Source organism: Bos indicus x Bos taurus, chromosome 15, assembly GCF_003369695.1.
Source record: "Bos indicus x Bos taurus breed Angus x Brahman F1 hybrid chromosome 15, Bos_hybrid_MaternalHap_v2.0, whole genome shotgun sequence".
NCBI classification, from domain to species: domain Eukaryota; kingdom Metazoa; phylum Chordata; class Mammalia; order Artiodactyla; family Bovidae; genus Bos; species Bos indicus x Bos taurus.
In genome coordinates, this window is record NC_040090.1 from 10,320,734 (window position 1) to 10,331,902 (window position 11,169).

Below are 11,169 nucleotides of genomic sequence, written 5' to 3' on the forward strand. Positions count from 1 at the left end.
AAGGAATCACTGAGGGACTCTCACGATGTCCAAGAACTCTGAACATCTGGCCCAGTGGAAAGGAGGAGACTTGAGTCTTGCCCCTCAGCTCCAGTGAGTCAAATGCAGATGATCTTCTTACACACAGACTCTTGAGGTCCAGACTTGTGCTAAGTATTGATGGAGACCCTTTCTCCTTACCTGGACACCTCCACTTTTAGGACTGGGAGCTGGGAGAAAAGGGTTTATGGGCTTTGAACTGAAGGAAAAGGTCCAGGGAAGATCCCAGGCCTGTCCCTTGCTTGGCAGGGTCAATGAGAATAGTTCCTTTGACTTTCAGTAGGGGAAGAAGAGGGAAGGTAGATTTCACCCAGCATCTCTCAAGAAGCATACCTGAGTATGTATGTGAAAAGGTCTAAGAACAACTACACTGGCTTCAGAACAGGAAGAATCTACCCAGGAAAGGAAGTCATGGTGGAGATGCCATCCCACACTGGGCCACGAGAAGATGCTACCCAAGTCACTTTTCTGATGCTTCCGTGGGCCCGTCAGTGGCCATAGGTATAATAATAAAGATAACAATAAAAATAACAGTAATAGATCCTTTGCCATGTGCCAAAACCTTTGCAAATAACTCAATAAATTATAATAACTCTTTGTGGTGAATACTATTATTACTCGCATTCGGTCCCATCACTTCATGGCAAATAGATGGGGAAACAATGGAAACAGAGACTTTATTTTCTTGGGCTCCAAAATCACTGCAGATGGTGACTGCAGCCATGAAATTAAAAGATGCTTGCTCCTTGGAAGAAAAGCCGTGACCAACCTAGACAGCGTATTAAAAAGCAGAGACATTACTTTGCCAACAAAGGTCCGTCTAGTCAAGGCTATGGTTTTTCCAGTAGTCATGTATGGATGTGAGAGTTGGACTATAAAGAAAGCTGAGCACCGAAGAATTGATGCTTTTGAACTGTGGAGTTGGAGAAGACTCTTGGGAGTCCCTTGGACTGCAAGGAGATCCAATCAGTCCATCCTAAAGGAAACTGGTCCTGAATATTCATTGGAAGGACTGATGCTGAAGCTGAAACTCCAATACTTTGACCACCTGATGCAAAGAACTGACTCATAGGAAAAGACCCTGATGCTGGGAAAGACTGAAGGCAGGAGGAGAAGGGGATGACAGAGGATGAGATGGTTGGATGGCATCACTGAATCAACAGACATGAGTTTGAGTGAGCTCCAGGAGTTGGTGATGGACAGGGAGGCCTGGTGTGCTGTGCAGTCCATGGGGTCACAAAGAGTCAGATACAAATGAACGACTGAACTAAAGTGTCAAGAAACCAAAACTTGGAAAGTTTAAATAACCTATGAAAAGTCATATAATCAATGAAATACAAGTGCCAAGATATGTTTGAACCCAGGTCTGTTTGGCTGCAAACCCTGAACTGTTTGCTGTTATACTCAGGACACTATGAGAGTCTAGCCTACCAGAGCTCTATGTCTACCTCTACAGTTGAGTGAGGTGAGACAGAGGGGAAGGCACGGTTTAAAAAAAGATGTTAACATCTTCTGTGCACAATATGTGTAGATTCATGTATCATGTATGTAGAAGAGAGTGTGTTTAGATAAGCTACTTCTCCTTTCATTCTCCATACATTAGACACTATAATGTGAACACTCCCACTTTGGGGGGCTTCCCAGGTGGTGAAATGGTAAAGAATCCACCTGCCAAATGGAGGAGAAGCAGATTCTATCCCTGGGTCAGGAAGATCCCCTGGAAAAGGAAATGGCAACCCACTCCAGTATTCTTGCCTGGAAATTCCACGGACAGAGGAGCCTGGTGGGCTCCACAGCTATGCAGACATCTGGACGCGACTGAGCACGCACACAGTCCCACTTTTTAGGTGAAGTAAGCAGGTCACAAAGAAGCTAAATAATTTGTTCAAGATCATACATCCACTCGATTTCTTGAATCTGTGTGGTTTGATGCCAAATCCATGGCTCTTTCACTATAACATACTGTCACAATAATCAGATGCACTCAGAGTCAGTTCGCATTTATTACGCACCCACCACAGGTTAAGCACTGTGCCAGGCTCTTTCACAAACACCAAATTGTTATTCATTGATTGGTCTTCCAGTTCACTAAGTTGGGCTGCAGCTGCAGCAGCCTCCTAGTCAAGGTTATATAAAAGAATAAATCAGAGTAATTCCTTTTCTTCTTCTTTCTAGGTATTCTCAGTAGCTAAGTCCAAGCTAAATATTTCACAAAAGGGTGCTGTTGTCACCTGAAGGACCAGGGAAAAAAAAGAAAAACTAGATTAAGGTTGAAAAACTCAAGTCTCAAAGTCCCCGATCCAATGATGGAGGGTCAGTAGTGTCTTCGTTCTCTTTGCTGGATGAATTTCTAATGCCATCCTATTTCCATTCTAGTCCACCCTACATTTCTGAGGTGCCCTCTAGCTTTGCTCCTTCAAGGTAAAGAAGCAGGGAGGCAGTTGATGATGGAAGGAAGGAAAAATTGCCTTGCTTCTAGAGTCCATCAGGAATTTAGTCTTTCTTCCTCTTGACCCCTTGAGCCTTGAACTCTAATTCTCCCACGTCAACATCAATTGAATGTATTACCAAAGTCTTTGCTGAGAACCTGTCACACTAGCCCAAGAGATCCCTGAGAAGACTTTGGAGCAGTGGTGAGGTAAATAATGATTGATCAAGTAGTAAATAATAGCAAAATGTCTCATGAAGCAAAGCTAAGTATTTTTTCATTTGATTGTGGATGGTGAAAACTAAGTACATATCAGGCAGAAGATCTGCTTGATGGAGCCAACCTCAAAAGTGGTGGGTGGGACTTGGATAGATGCTTCATTTCTAAGGCCTGGGCTCTAACCCAAGGCTTCAGCAAAATTAGGGAGATATCAACAGATGAATTCTGTCTTCAAAGCTGTGACACCCTCACCAGCAAGTGGTGGGCTTTTCACAGAGTGAGACTTGGTTAGAGAAGGAGGAAACCCCAATGGAGGAAAGATGGAGGCTAGTGAAGTTTTGTTTTTGTTGTTGCTGTTTTTGCTGCAGATGGATTATTTGCTTGAGGAGGGAAAATGAGCAACAGTGCTCCCAGTCTAGGATCTGGGTGACTTCTTGCCTAGGCTGGCTTCACGGGTGTGCAACTTGTGTAGACACACATGGCCCTGTGCTCAGCAGGAGAATGCATGAGTAGGAAGACACGCACCATATATGTGTTCACCATTCCTCGCTGCCCCCATGAGGTTGGCAGTTCCCCCAAGAGCACAAAATTCCAGTGGGAGCCCAGTGAGATGCAAAGTAAGTCAAAGGTGAGTGTATGAGGAAGGGGGGGGCATGGACAACATCAAGAGGTCCTGCTGTTGGAACTAGAACTTGCTTGAATGTAGAAATAAGGCATTGGGGTTCTATGAAATACTAATGACCAAGGACCCCTACTTTATCATTTCTTACTCGTGTTCCTTTCCTCTATTTGCCAACCACCTATGCTGAAAAGGATGGCATGGAAAGAAAGCGGACACTACAGCAGTCCACAGTTGCTTCTCCTTCCACTCCTTCCTTCCTCATCATGAAGCTGAAGTCAGAGATGCTGGTAGAACATTCACATATTAGAAGTCAGATGAAAGCAGCTGAGTTCGTTTTGTTCAACGTGTCCAGTGAGCTGGTAATAAGTAAGCACATATGCAGGTATGACCTATGGGATACAAGTTGTGTGATTTCAGTGATTCTGCAAATGAATTAAATGCTCCTATATTTTCATTTAAAACTAGCATTGCACAGTATAAAGATGGATGGTAAAATTCATGCTAATGAAAATTTTATTTTTATTTAGCATGACATGAAACTAGCAAATAAAAAACATGACAAGAGAGAGACTTAAGGAAAAAAGCTTTATATTTTAGTACCTTTAATAACACTTTTTTCCTGCGTATTTGAACGAGGGGCCCTACATTTTTTTACTGGGCCCCTTGAGTTATGTCGCTGGCCCTGCTCCTACCCTTATTTTTCTTATGAGAAACAGAGGCAAAGCACCAGGGCTAATTCAAGGCAATGAACGGAAAACTTGGACTTGATTCTTCTCCTAAGCAGGTGGGCATCCATTTGCAGTAACAGTGGTCTCCAACGTCGTGCGCAGGGAGAACTGACACTCCTGAATGAATATGAGGAAACCCCAGGCAAATTCCGGTTCACCACATATACTCAGGGACGTCAGATCCACCCCTAAACCAGAAGTGGTATTTCTCCGTTGGCGTCTTCACACAGCGACAGAGGTGAAGAGAGTCCATGCTGTCCGTGAGCTCACGGGTGGAGACAACTCTGCACGTGCACAAACACACGCATGCACACTTGGGTGCGTTGTGGTTGGTCTTGACACACGTTGTACACGTACACCACACGTAAGTGTTTGCGTGTGATGTGGGCTCGGGCACCTCTTAGAACCTGAGAGAGGTGGGTTTACATGGGTCTTGGCGGCGGGGTTGGGGTGGGGAGGACTCCTGACTGACAACACCTTTAAGGCTTGGGTGAATGTGGTCCTTCTGGGCCTTGGTCCTCAAGAGACCACCGCTGAGAGTGGAGAGCTATCCGGGTGGGTGTGGGGGCTGGTGGGGGGACACATGGCTCTATTTCCAGGACCAGTTTCTCCTGTAACCACTCTGCTCTCCCTTTATATCACAGGAAGACAAACACCTGTTGACTTCGAGAACAGAGGGTTTTCGACTTCTTCTGAAAGGAGTGACACGAGCAACCGGGGCTGTGAAAGACTCTTCCCTTCCACCCCTGGACCAAAAAACGAGGAGACAGTCTCATGAACGAGGCCCTTGAGTGACGTGGAGAGCGGATGTCAGGCCCGCTGACCTCTTTTTACTCGGCACCAGCGAGTCCGGAAGGACGGGGTCGCCATCTACTCGCTCCCTTTAGCTGCCTGGCGCTTCTTCCCCACAGCAGGCTTAGTGCCCAGTCTGTGTCCCCATCTCACCTCCCACCTCATCTCTACGCCTTTGGGTTATGCTAGCCAACAGGTGGCAAGGGGACTGCTGATTCTAACTTCCAAGCGCACCTTCCCCAGTCCCCCACCCCATCTGCTGAAAGAGATTCACTTCTCATGAGAATCTGGTAAGCCTGCCAGCACCCCCAGGAGGAAAAAGTCACTAACTCACTTCTTTAGAAGCACCTTCCCCACCCCCCACTGGGTGGTCTTGACCACCACCAGCCTACCAAAGAATCATTGCATTTTATTGTTTCCATATTTCCCAGTGCATTTTAACCAGACATTCAAATGGCACCCCGACGTCTATATTTAAAGATTGTAGTGGGGGGACTCCCCGCCCCCACCCCCCTCAGAAGAGACCTGTGTTCCACCTCCCAGAAGTGGCTGCTCATCAGAGAGGAGGTGATTCAGCTTTCCTAGAAGATCATTTGCAGGGGAAAATACAGTACTAGTGCTCAGAGTGCTGCCTGCTTCCAGAGATTAAAAAAAAAAAAAACACACCACCAAAAAAACCCTGCTCTCAGACACATGGAATTCCCATTGACGAGGTCTGACCAACACCAGGCGCTGAATTTTCCCCATTAAACTTAAAGCTCAGGATGAAAGACGTGGGGGTGGGAGAAGGGGTCCCATTTGGCCTTTTCAGCCCTCTGGAGGACCTGAACTCTGCTCACCGCCCCCCAAGGTCAAACGACTGATGTGCAAAAAGTCCCCTCTGTCTGTCCCTCCACTTCCCCTGCCCAAGCTCTCCCTCCTCACAAAGAAGGACTCTCATTGCCACAACACAATGAAGCCCCGGTGGATTTACCCAGATTAGAGAACCCCTTGAAGTCTCTGTCAGAATCAATCTTCTCAAGAATAACACTTGTTGGTCACCACCTTGCTTTGTGCGGCCGCGGGGAAACCAGGGCTCCGCGGGGCACACCGGCCTCTGACCCCCCATCTCCGCAGGGCACCGGGCAGGGCGCGGCTCCTCACTTCACGGGACGCCCCCCAAAACACACCCCCCGCGGCACCACTGCCCACACCCTGCAAGCCCGCGCCCCGTTAATTTACCTTCTCCACTCCAAGCTGGGCCCATCCCAGCACCAGCCCCCCCAGAGCCCGGAGGCCAGCGCCGCGGCTTCCCAGGCGATGAGAGGCCCTGGCCGCGCGCCAGCCTCCGCCGCCGCCGCCGCCGCCGCCGCCGCCCCCGCGGTTTAACCCTCCGCCCTGCGGAGTTCAGCCTCTCCGGGCTTCAGGCTGCAAAGTTTGCCAGGCGCTTTTTTCCGGCGGTTTTCCTCCACACAACCGGCCCTAAGAAATCCTGCACAGAGATTTCCCTCTACAGGTGGTTGTGAGCTGTAGCAGTTTTTGCTCTTGCAATAGAAACGTGGTGGTTTGGGGTGTTTTTCTGTCTTTAATTTCATTTTACCTGCTATTCAGGATTTTTTTAAAAAAATTATTTTGCCGGCCCCCACTAAAGACGTAGCTTTTCTCCAAATTATGGGATGATAGATTAAATTCTTTATGCAAGAAATGTAACTACTACTATCACCACCACCGTGCCCTCTCTCCATCTCCCCACCCTCCCCCACTTTGCTCTGACTTCATGAAGCCTTTTCTGAACTAAGATTGCATGTGCAAAATAATGACAAGAATGAAGACACTTAGTGAATGAGAATCAACCCCAAATATGACAAAGTGAACAAACTCCCACTACAGAATCCCTCTCCATGCCGTCCCCCCCACACCCACACACAAAACATCAGGGTAAGGGGGAGAGGAGACAGCATCCCTTCCCCACTTTGACACCACAGAACTGTCTTCCAACTGGCATGCCTCTGCAAAAACCACACACACACACACACACACCCAACCCCAGGAAAACCTGCTCAAGAAGTCTAGTCGATTTGTAGGAACATAATTGTTCAATGAAACAGACAGTAATCATGTCCAGTCATACAGCTCTACTCCTCCAAACATCCACCAACTGACATCATAAACTTTGCAAAAGCCAAACACAGACAGTGCATGGTATAACCTACCTTGGCGAGCTCCTTCACTTTTTGTGCAAATGTTTTCCCCTCCGCACGCTTTATAGAGATTTCTAGGGAAATTTGGAAAGGCTGGTGAGGGGGTGGGAGAGGTGAGGGAATGAGGGTAATATAAATAAGGAAGCGTTTTAAATGCACCACGCAAAAAAAAAAAAAAAAAAAAAAAAGCTCGGAATTTCACGTTCTGTGTCTGCACTCTTCCCGGAGCAAAGCAAAACAGTTCGAGTTCAGTGCCAGACTTGAAGGGAGAGGGAGAAGAGAGAGGGAGGGCGAGAGAAGGAGAGGAGAGAGGGAGGGGAGAGTAAGAAAGAGGGTGGGGGGGGACTGGAGGAGAGAGGGAGAAGAGAAAGAAAGGAAATGAGGGAGAGATAGAGGGAGAGAGGCGAGGTAAGCGAGGAGGGAGGGGGAGAGAGAGAGAGAAGAAAGGAGGGGGAGCGGGAGGAGAGAGAGGAGGCAGCCCCCCTCCCACGCTCCCACCCCCACACATTCAGGCACCTCCTGAGTAACTGATCAGAGCAAGAACTCATCACCCACGTTTGAAAACCTCGTCTGGGGACTAAGTCCCGATGCACACACACTCGGGGGCTATATATAGACAGACCCTAATGATATGCATTGCATTTTGAGCGTAAATGTGTGTGTGCGGATTACATATGGTTCCTTTGACAGGTATGATTTTTAATTTTTTTTCTTTTTTTCTCTATTTTTTTTTTTTTGCACTGCAGTGCGTCTGATTATATGTTTGGATTTTCTTCCCCCCCCCCCCTTTTTTTTTGCATCAGGAAAAGATGCATCGATTTTGAGGGTGTTCAGAAAGAGTGGTGGGGGGTCTCAACGCCTACCAAACCCTGGCTTGTTTCCCCTGCAAAGCTGGGATATTTGCAGAGTTGGGGCTGTTTGAAAAGGCTCCAGCTCTGGCTCGGTGTAGCACGCCCAGTTCCAGCAGTGTGTGCTATTGACCTGCATTGACGTCAGTGCGTCATTAGGTCTCCCTTAGAAACACTGACTTTCAAAAATAGTATCAAATTAATTCAGTTGGAGCCTGGTGAAGAAAGGCTACTAGCTGGAATCAGCCATAAAACTCCAGAATTTTCAGCCCCAGATCTCTTCTTCTTTTTCTAGGAGCCAAATAGAAATCAGATTGTATGGAAAATGCCATTGATGGGATTTTTTTTCCCCTTAAGAAAAGGGACCAAATTAGATTGCAAAAACCCAGAACTGCTTTTTTTTCTTTCCTCTCTTTTTTTCTGATCTAAAAATAACCCCTTGCTTGAGCTGACTGCGGTATCTTTTGTGTTGCAGCTCTCTGCTTTTAGCAGTGTGGTCCTGGTGAAGGGTGGAACACAGTGCAGATATCGATCTATTGATATTTGCAAAGCCAGGAATTAATTTTAATAAAAACGGTTGCGACTCATCGTGGTGGTGGGTAATAGAGAAGAGGGGGCGCCCTGGGAAGATGTATGCCATTCACACTTTATCGTTTTTTTTTTTTCCCAATTCATCTTTTAAAGATATAATTCCCACCCCACGTGTCTCACGTGGCCTGTGACCAGCACATGCAACCCCTATTCATCCCATTCATACAAACACAAAGCACCAGGACATTCACACTTAGCAGACACAGTAAAGGCTCTGGGATCTTCCTTCCTCTCCTGGTTGCTTGGCAGAAAAGGCATAGCAGCCCACCAAAACAGGTTTCAGTTTAATTGGGGGGACTTAAATATTCAACCTGATAATTAGATTATGTTATTAAAGTCTGCATGTATTAAAAATCTGCTTTTGTGTGTGTGTGTCGGTGGGGAGCCACCACCCTCTTCACATAGTTCACAGTACATTTTTAACTGGACTATTTTACAACCGTACATTTTTCTACATACCTATGAATTATATACAGGAACATAGAGAGTGCCTCCCACATAGAAGCAAGTTGGGTGACAGGTGTCACTCTCAAAACTTTGGGGAGGGGGGATATTGGATTTCTCTATTTTCAGAGAAAGCAATTTATAGAGGCCATTGCCCACATTTCTTGCTTCCCAACTCTCTCCCTCTGACCCTCTGTCCTCGCACTTGTGCCTCTGACCCATTCAGTCTTTAGCCTCTGCTGAGACTGTTAATGAGGGGACTAATTAGGCCCATTGTGTACAGGGGCCCTCTTGGAAAGCATTTGGATGACAAGGGTTGTGGGGGGTCTTGGGTGGAGGACAAGCATCCATAATGTATTGAAATTAAGACTTAAAATTAAGAGGACCTTTAATTTTTTGGATACACCCACAAAGTCAGGCTTCCCATGCCTCATCACCTCATCATTTGTGCTTATCACTATTTCCTAAAAGAATGAGGCCCTTGCCTTCACTCCCTGAAATCTAGTTGAGAGAGGGAGAGAGAGACAGAGGTAAGATATTGTCACCCTCAAAATTTTCAGACCAGGACAGAAAATGCATAATTCTATTATGCCAGGCTAGTAGGTCAGGGGAGTGGAGTGCATCTGGCCCTTGTCAGACCCAGGAGAAGCCCTGAGGGCTAGTAGGGCCAGAGTTTATCTAAGGACAGTTTCTGGGGTTTGGAGGAACCTTCAACTGATGACAGACTGACCACGTGGTTTTCCTTGTCTTTCCCCCTCTTTCCTCTCTGACAGTTCATGGAGGGCAAGGCAAGTGCCTATGGCATGTGCTGCCACAGTAGCAGCAGCAACAGGGAGATGCTACGAGAAAATCCAGTGTTCCTCTCTGCCCCTAACCCAGCGCAGTCTGTAGACTGTGGTAAAGACACTGATCAGTGGATGCTTCCAGCCAACCAGGCACCTGCAAACCACTACCCCAGCTTGCAAGGCTCCCAGACACCCTTCATCACAAATGCATTCATTCACAGAAATCTACAGCCATTCATGAGCCTGCACACAGCGACATTCATTCATATTTTAGCCACAGCTGCAGCCACACATTTGCCTGCAAAGGCTGAGCAAGTGTGCACAGCAGAAACATGTTTTTAGAAGGCTGCATTCCACCCCTCCCTTCTTGCGCAGACACACATCCTCACTGTTGGCCCTGCTTCCTTCCCCTTGAAGAGAACAGATTTCTGCCATAGAAATTGAAAGTGAAGCCACTCAGTTGTGTCTAAGTCTTTGTGACCCCGTGGACTGTAGCCCACCAGGCTCCTCCATCCATAGGATTCTTCAGAATCCTGAATACTGGAGTGGGTTGCCATTTCCTTCTCCAGGGGGTCTTCCTGAACCAGGGATCGAACCCAGGTCTCCCGCGTTGCAGGCAGATGCTTTACCCTCTGAGCCATCTGCCATACAAACAGTTGAATCCCCAGCCTAAATAAAGACCTACTGACCTCGCCCATGATTAGATCATGGACGAGATGCCAGAGTGCTGGCAGAGGTGCAGATGTCTTGGTGGATGAGGGGGGGCCAATTCTTTTCCTGGCCTGGTTTTCCTCCCTTGGCAGCCTGGTGGACAAAGAGAGGGCCAAGGGAGGGGCTTGCAGTGTGGCCCAAGCTTTCACAGTGCCCCACTTGGCCCATTCAGATCTTGTCCTTTGGGAAGAGGTGAGAGTTGTGGAGAGCTGTCAAGTCCTGCAGGAGCCAAGACTTGGCATTCCCAGGCCCTGGGAATCCATGTGGGTCTGGACACCGAGGTTGGGAAGCTGGGGATTCTCCATTTGCCCCTCCAGAGCCACCTGGGAATTCCTTCATTCTCTTCTGTGCTTCTGGAGGCTGACCTCCATGAACTCTGGATGTCTGGTTCAACCAATGAGGGGACCCTGCCAGGGAAGTCTGAAGACAGGAGGGTAGCACCATCTTCCTCTGGGCCAAGCTATGGGTTGTCTGTGGCTGTGTTCCTCTTCTGCAGCACAAAAGTCCCTGGATCCACGTTCCTCATTGGTTCCTGTTGGCTACTGTAAAACATCTCCCATCAGAATGCTGGGTAAATAGTGTTTGTTTTATGCACACAGAACAAGGTGAGCTTTTCCAGTTAAGTTCATTAAAGGACAGATGTTGCAGGAGATATTGCAGCACAGCAGTTAAGGAGGGTTCTGGAAGTGGACCATTAGCTTAGCTGTTTAGCTGCCTTGTGATCATGGGCAAGTTACTTAATTCCTCTAAGCCTCAGTTTCCTCCCCTGTAAAATGGGAATA

At 47.5% G+C, this 11,169-nt stretch overlaps 2 long non-coding RNA genes across 2 annotated transcripts; one reads left to right on the top strand and one right to left on the bottom strand.

Annotated features, from left to right (window-relative positions):
- Nucleotides 1–2,023: 2,023 nt before the first annotated feature.
- Nucleotides 2,024–7,330, bottom strand: LOC113905392. Its single transcript, XR_003514660.1, has 2 exons — nucleotides 7,021–7,330; nucleotides 2,024–3,697 (listed from the first exon to the last, which is right to left on the bottom strand). It is a non-coding gene; the product is annotated as an uncharacterized LOC113905392 (long non-coding RNA).
- On the top strand, nucleotides 3,604–6,019 carry LOC113905393. Its single transcript, XR_003514661.1, has 3 exons — nucleotides 3,604–3,690; nucleotides 4,093–4,354; nucleotides 4,681–6,019. It is a non-coding gene; the product is annotated as an uncharacterized LOC113905393 (long non-coding RNA).
- Nucleotides 7,331–11,169: the final 3,839 nt, after the last annotated feature.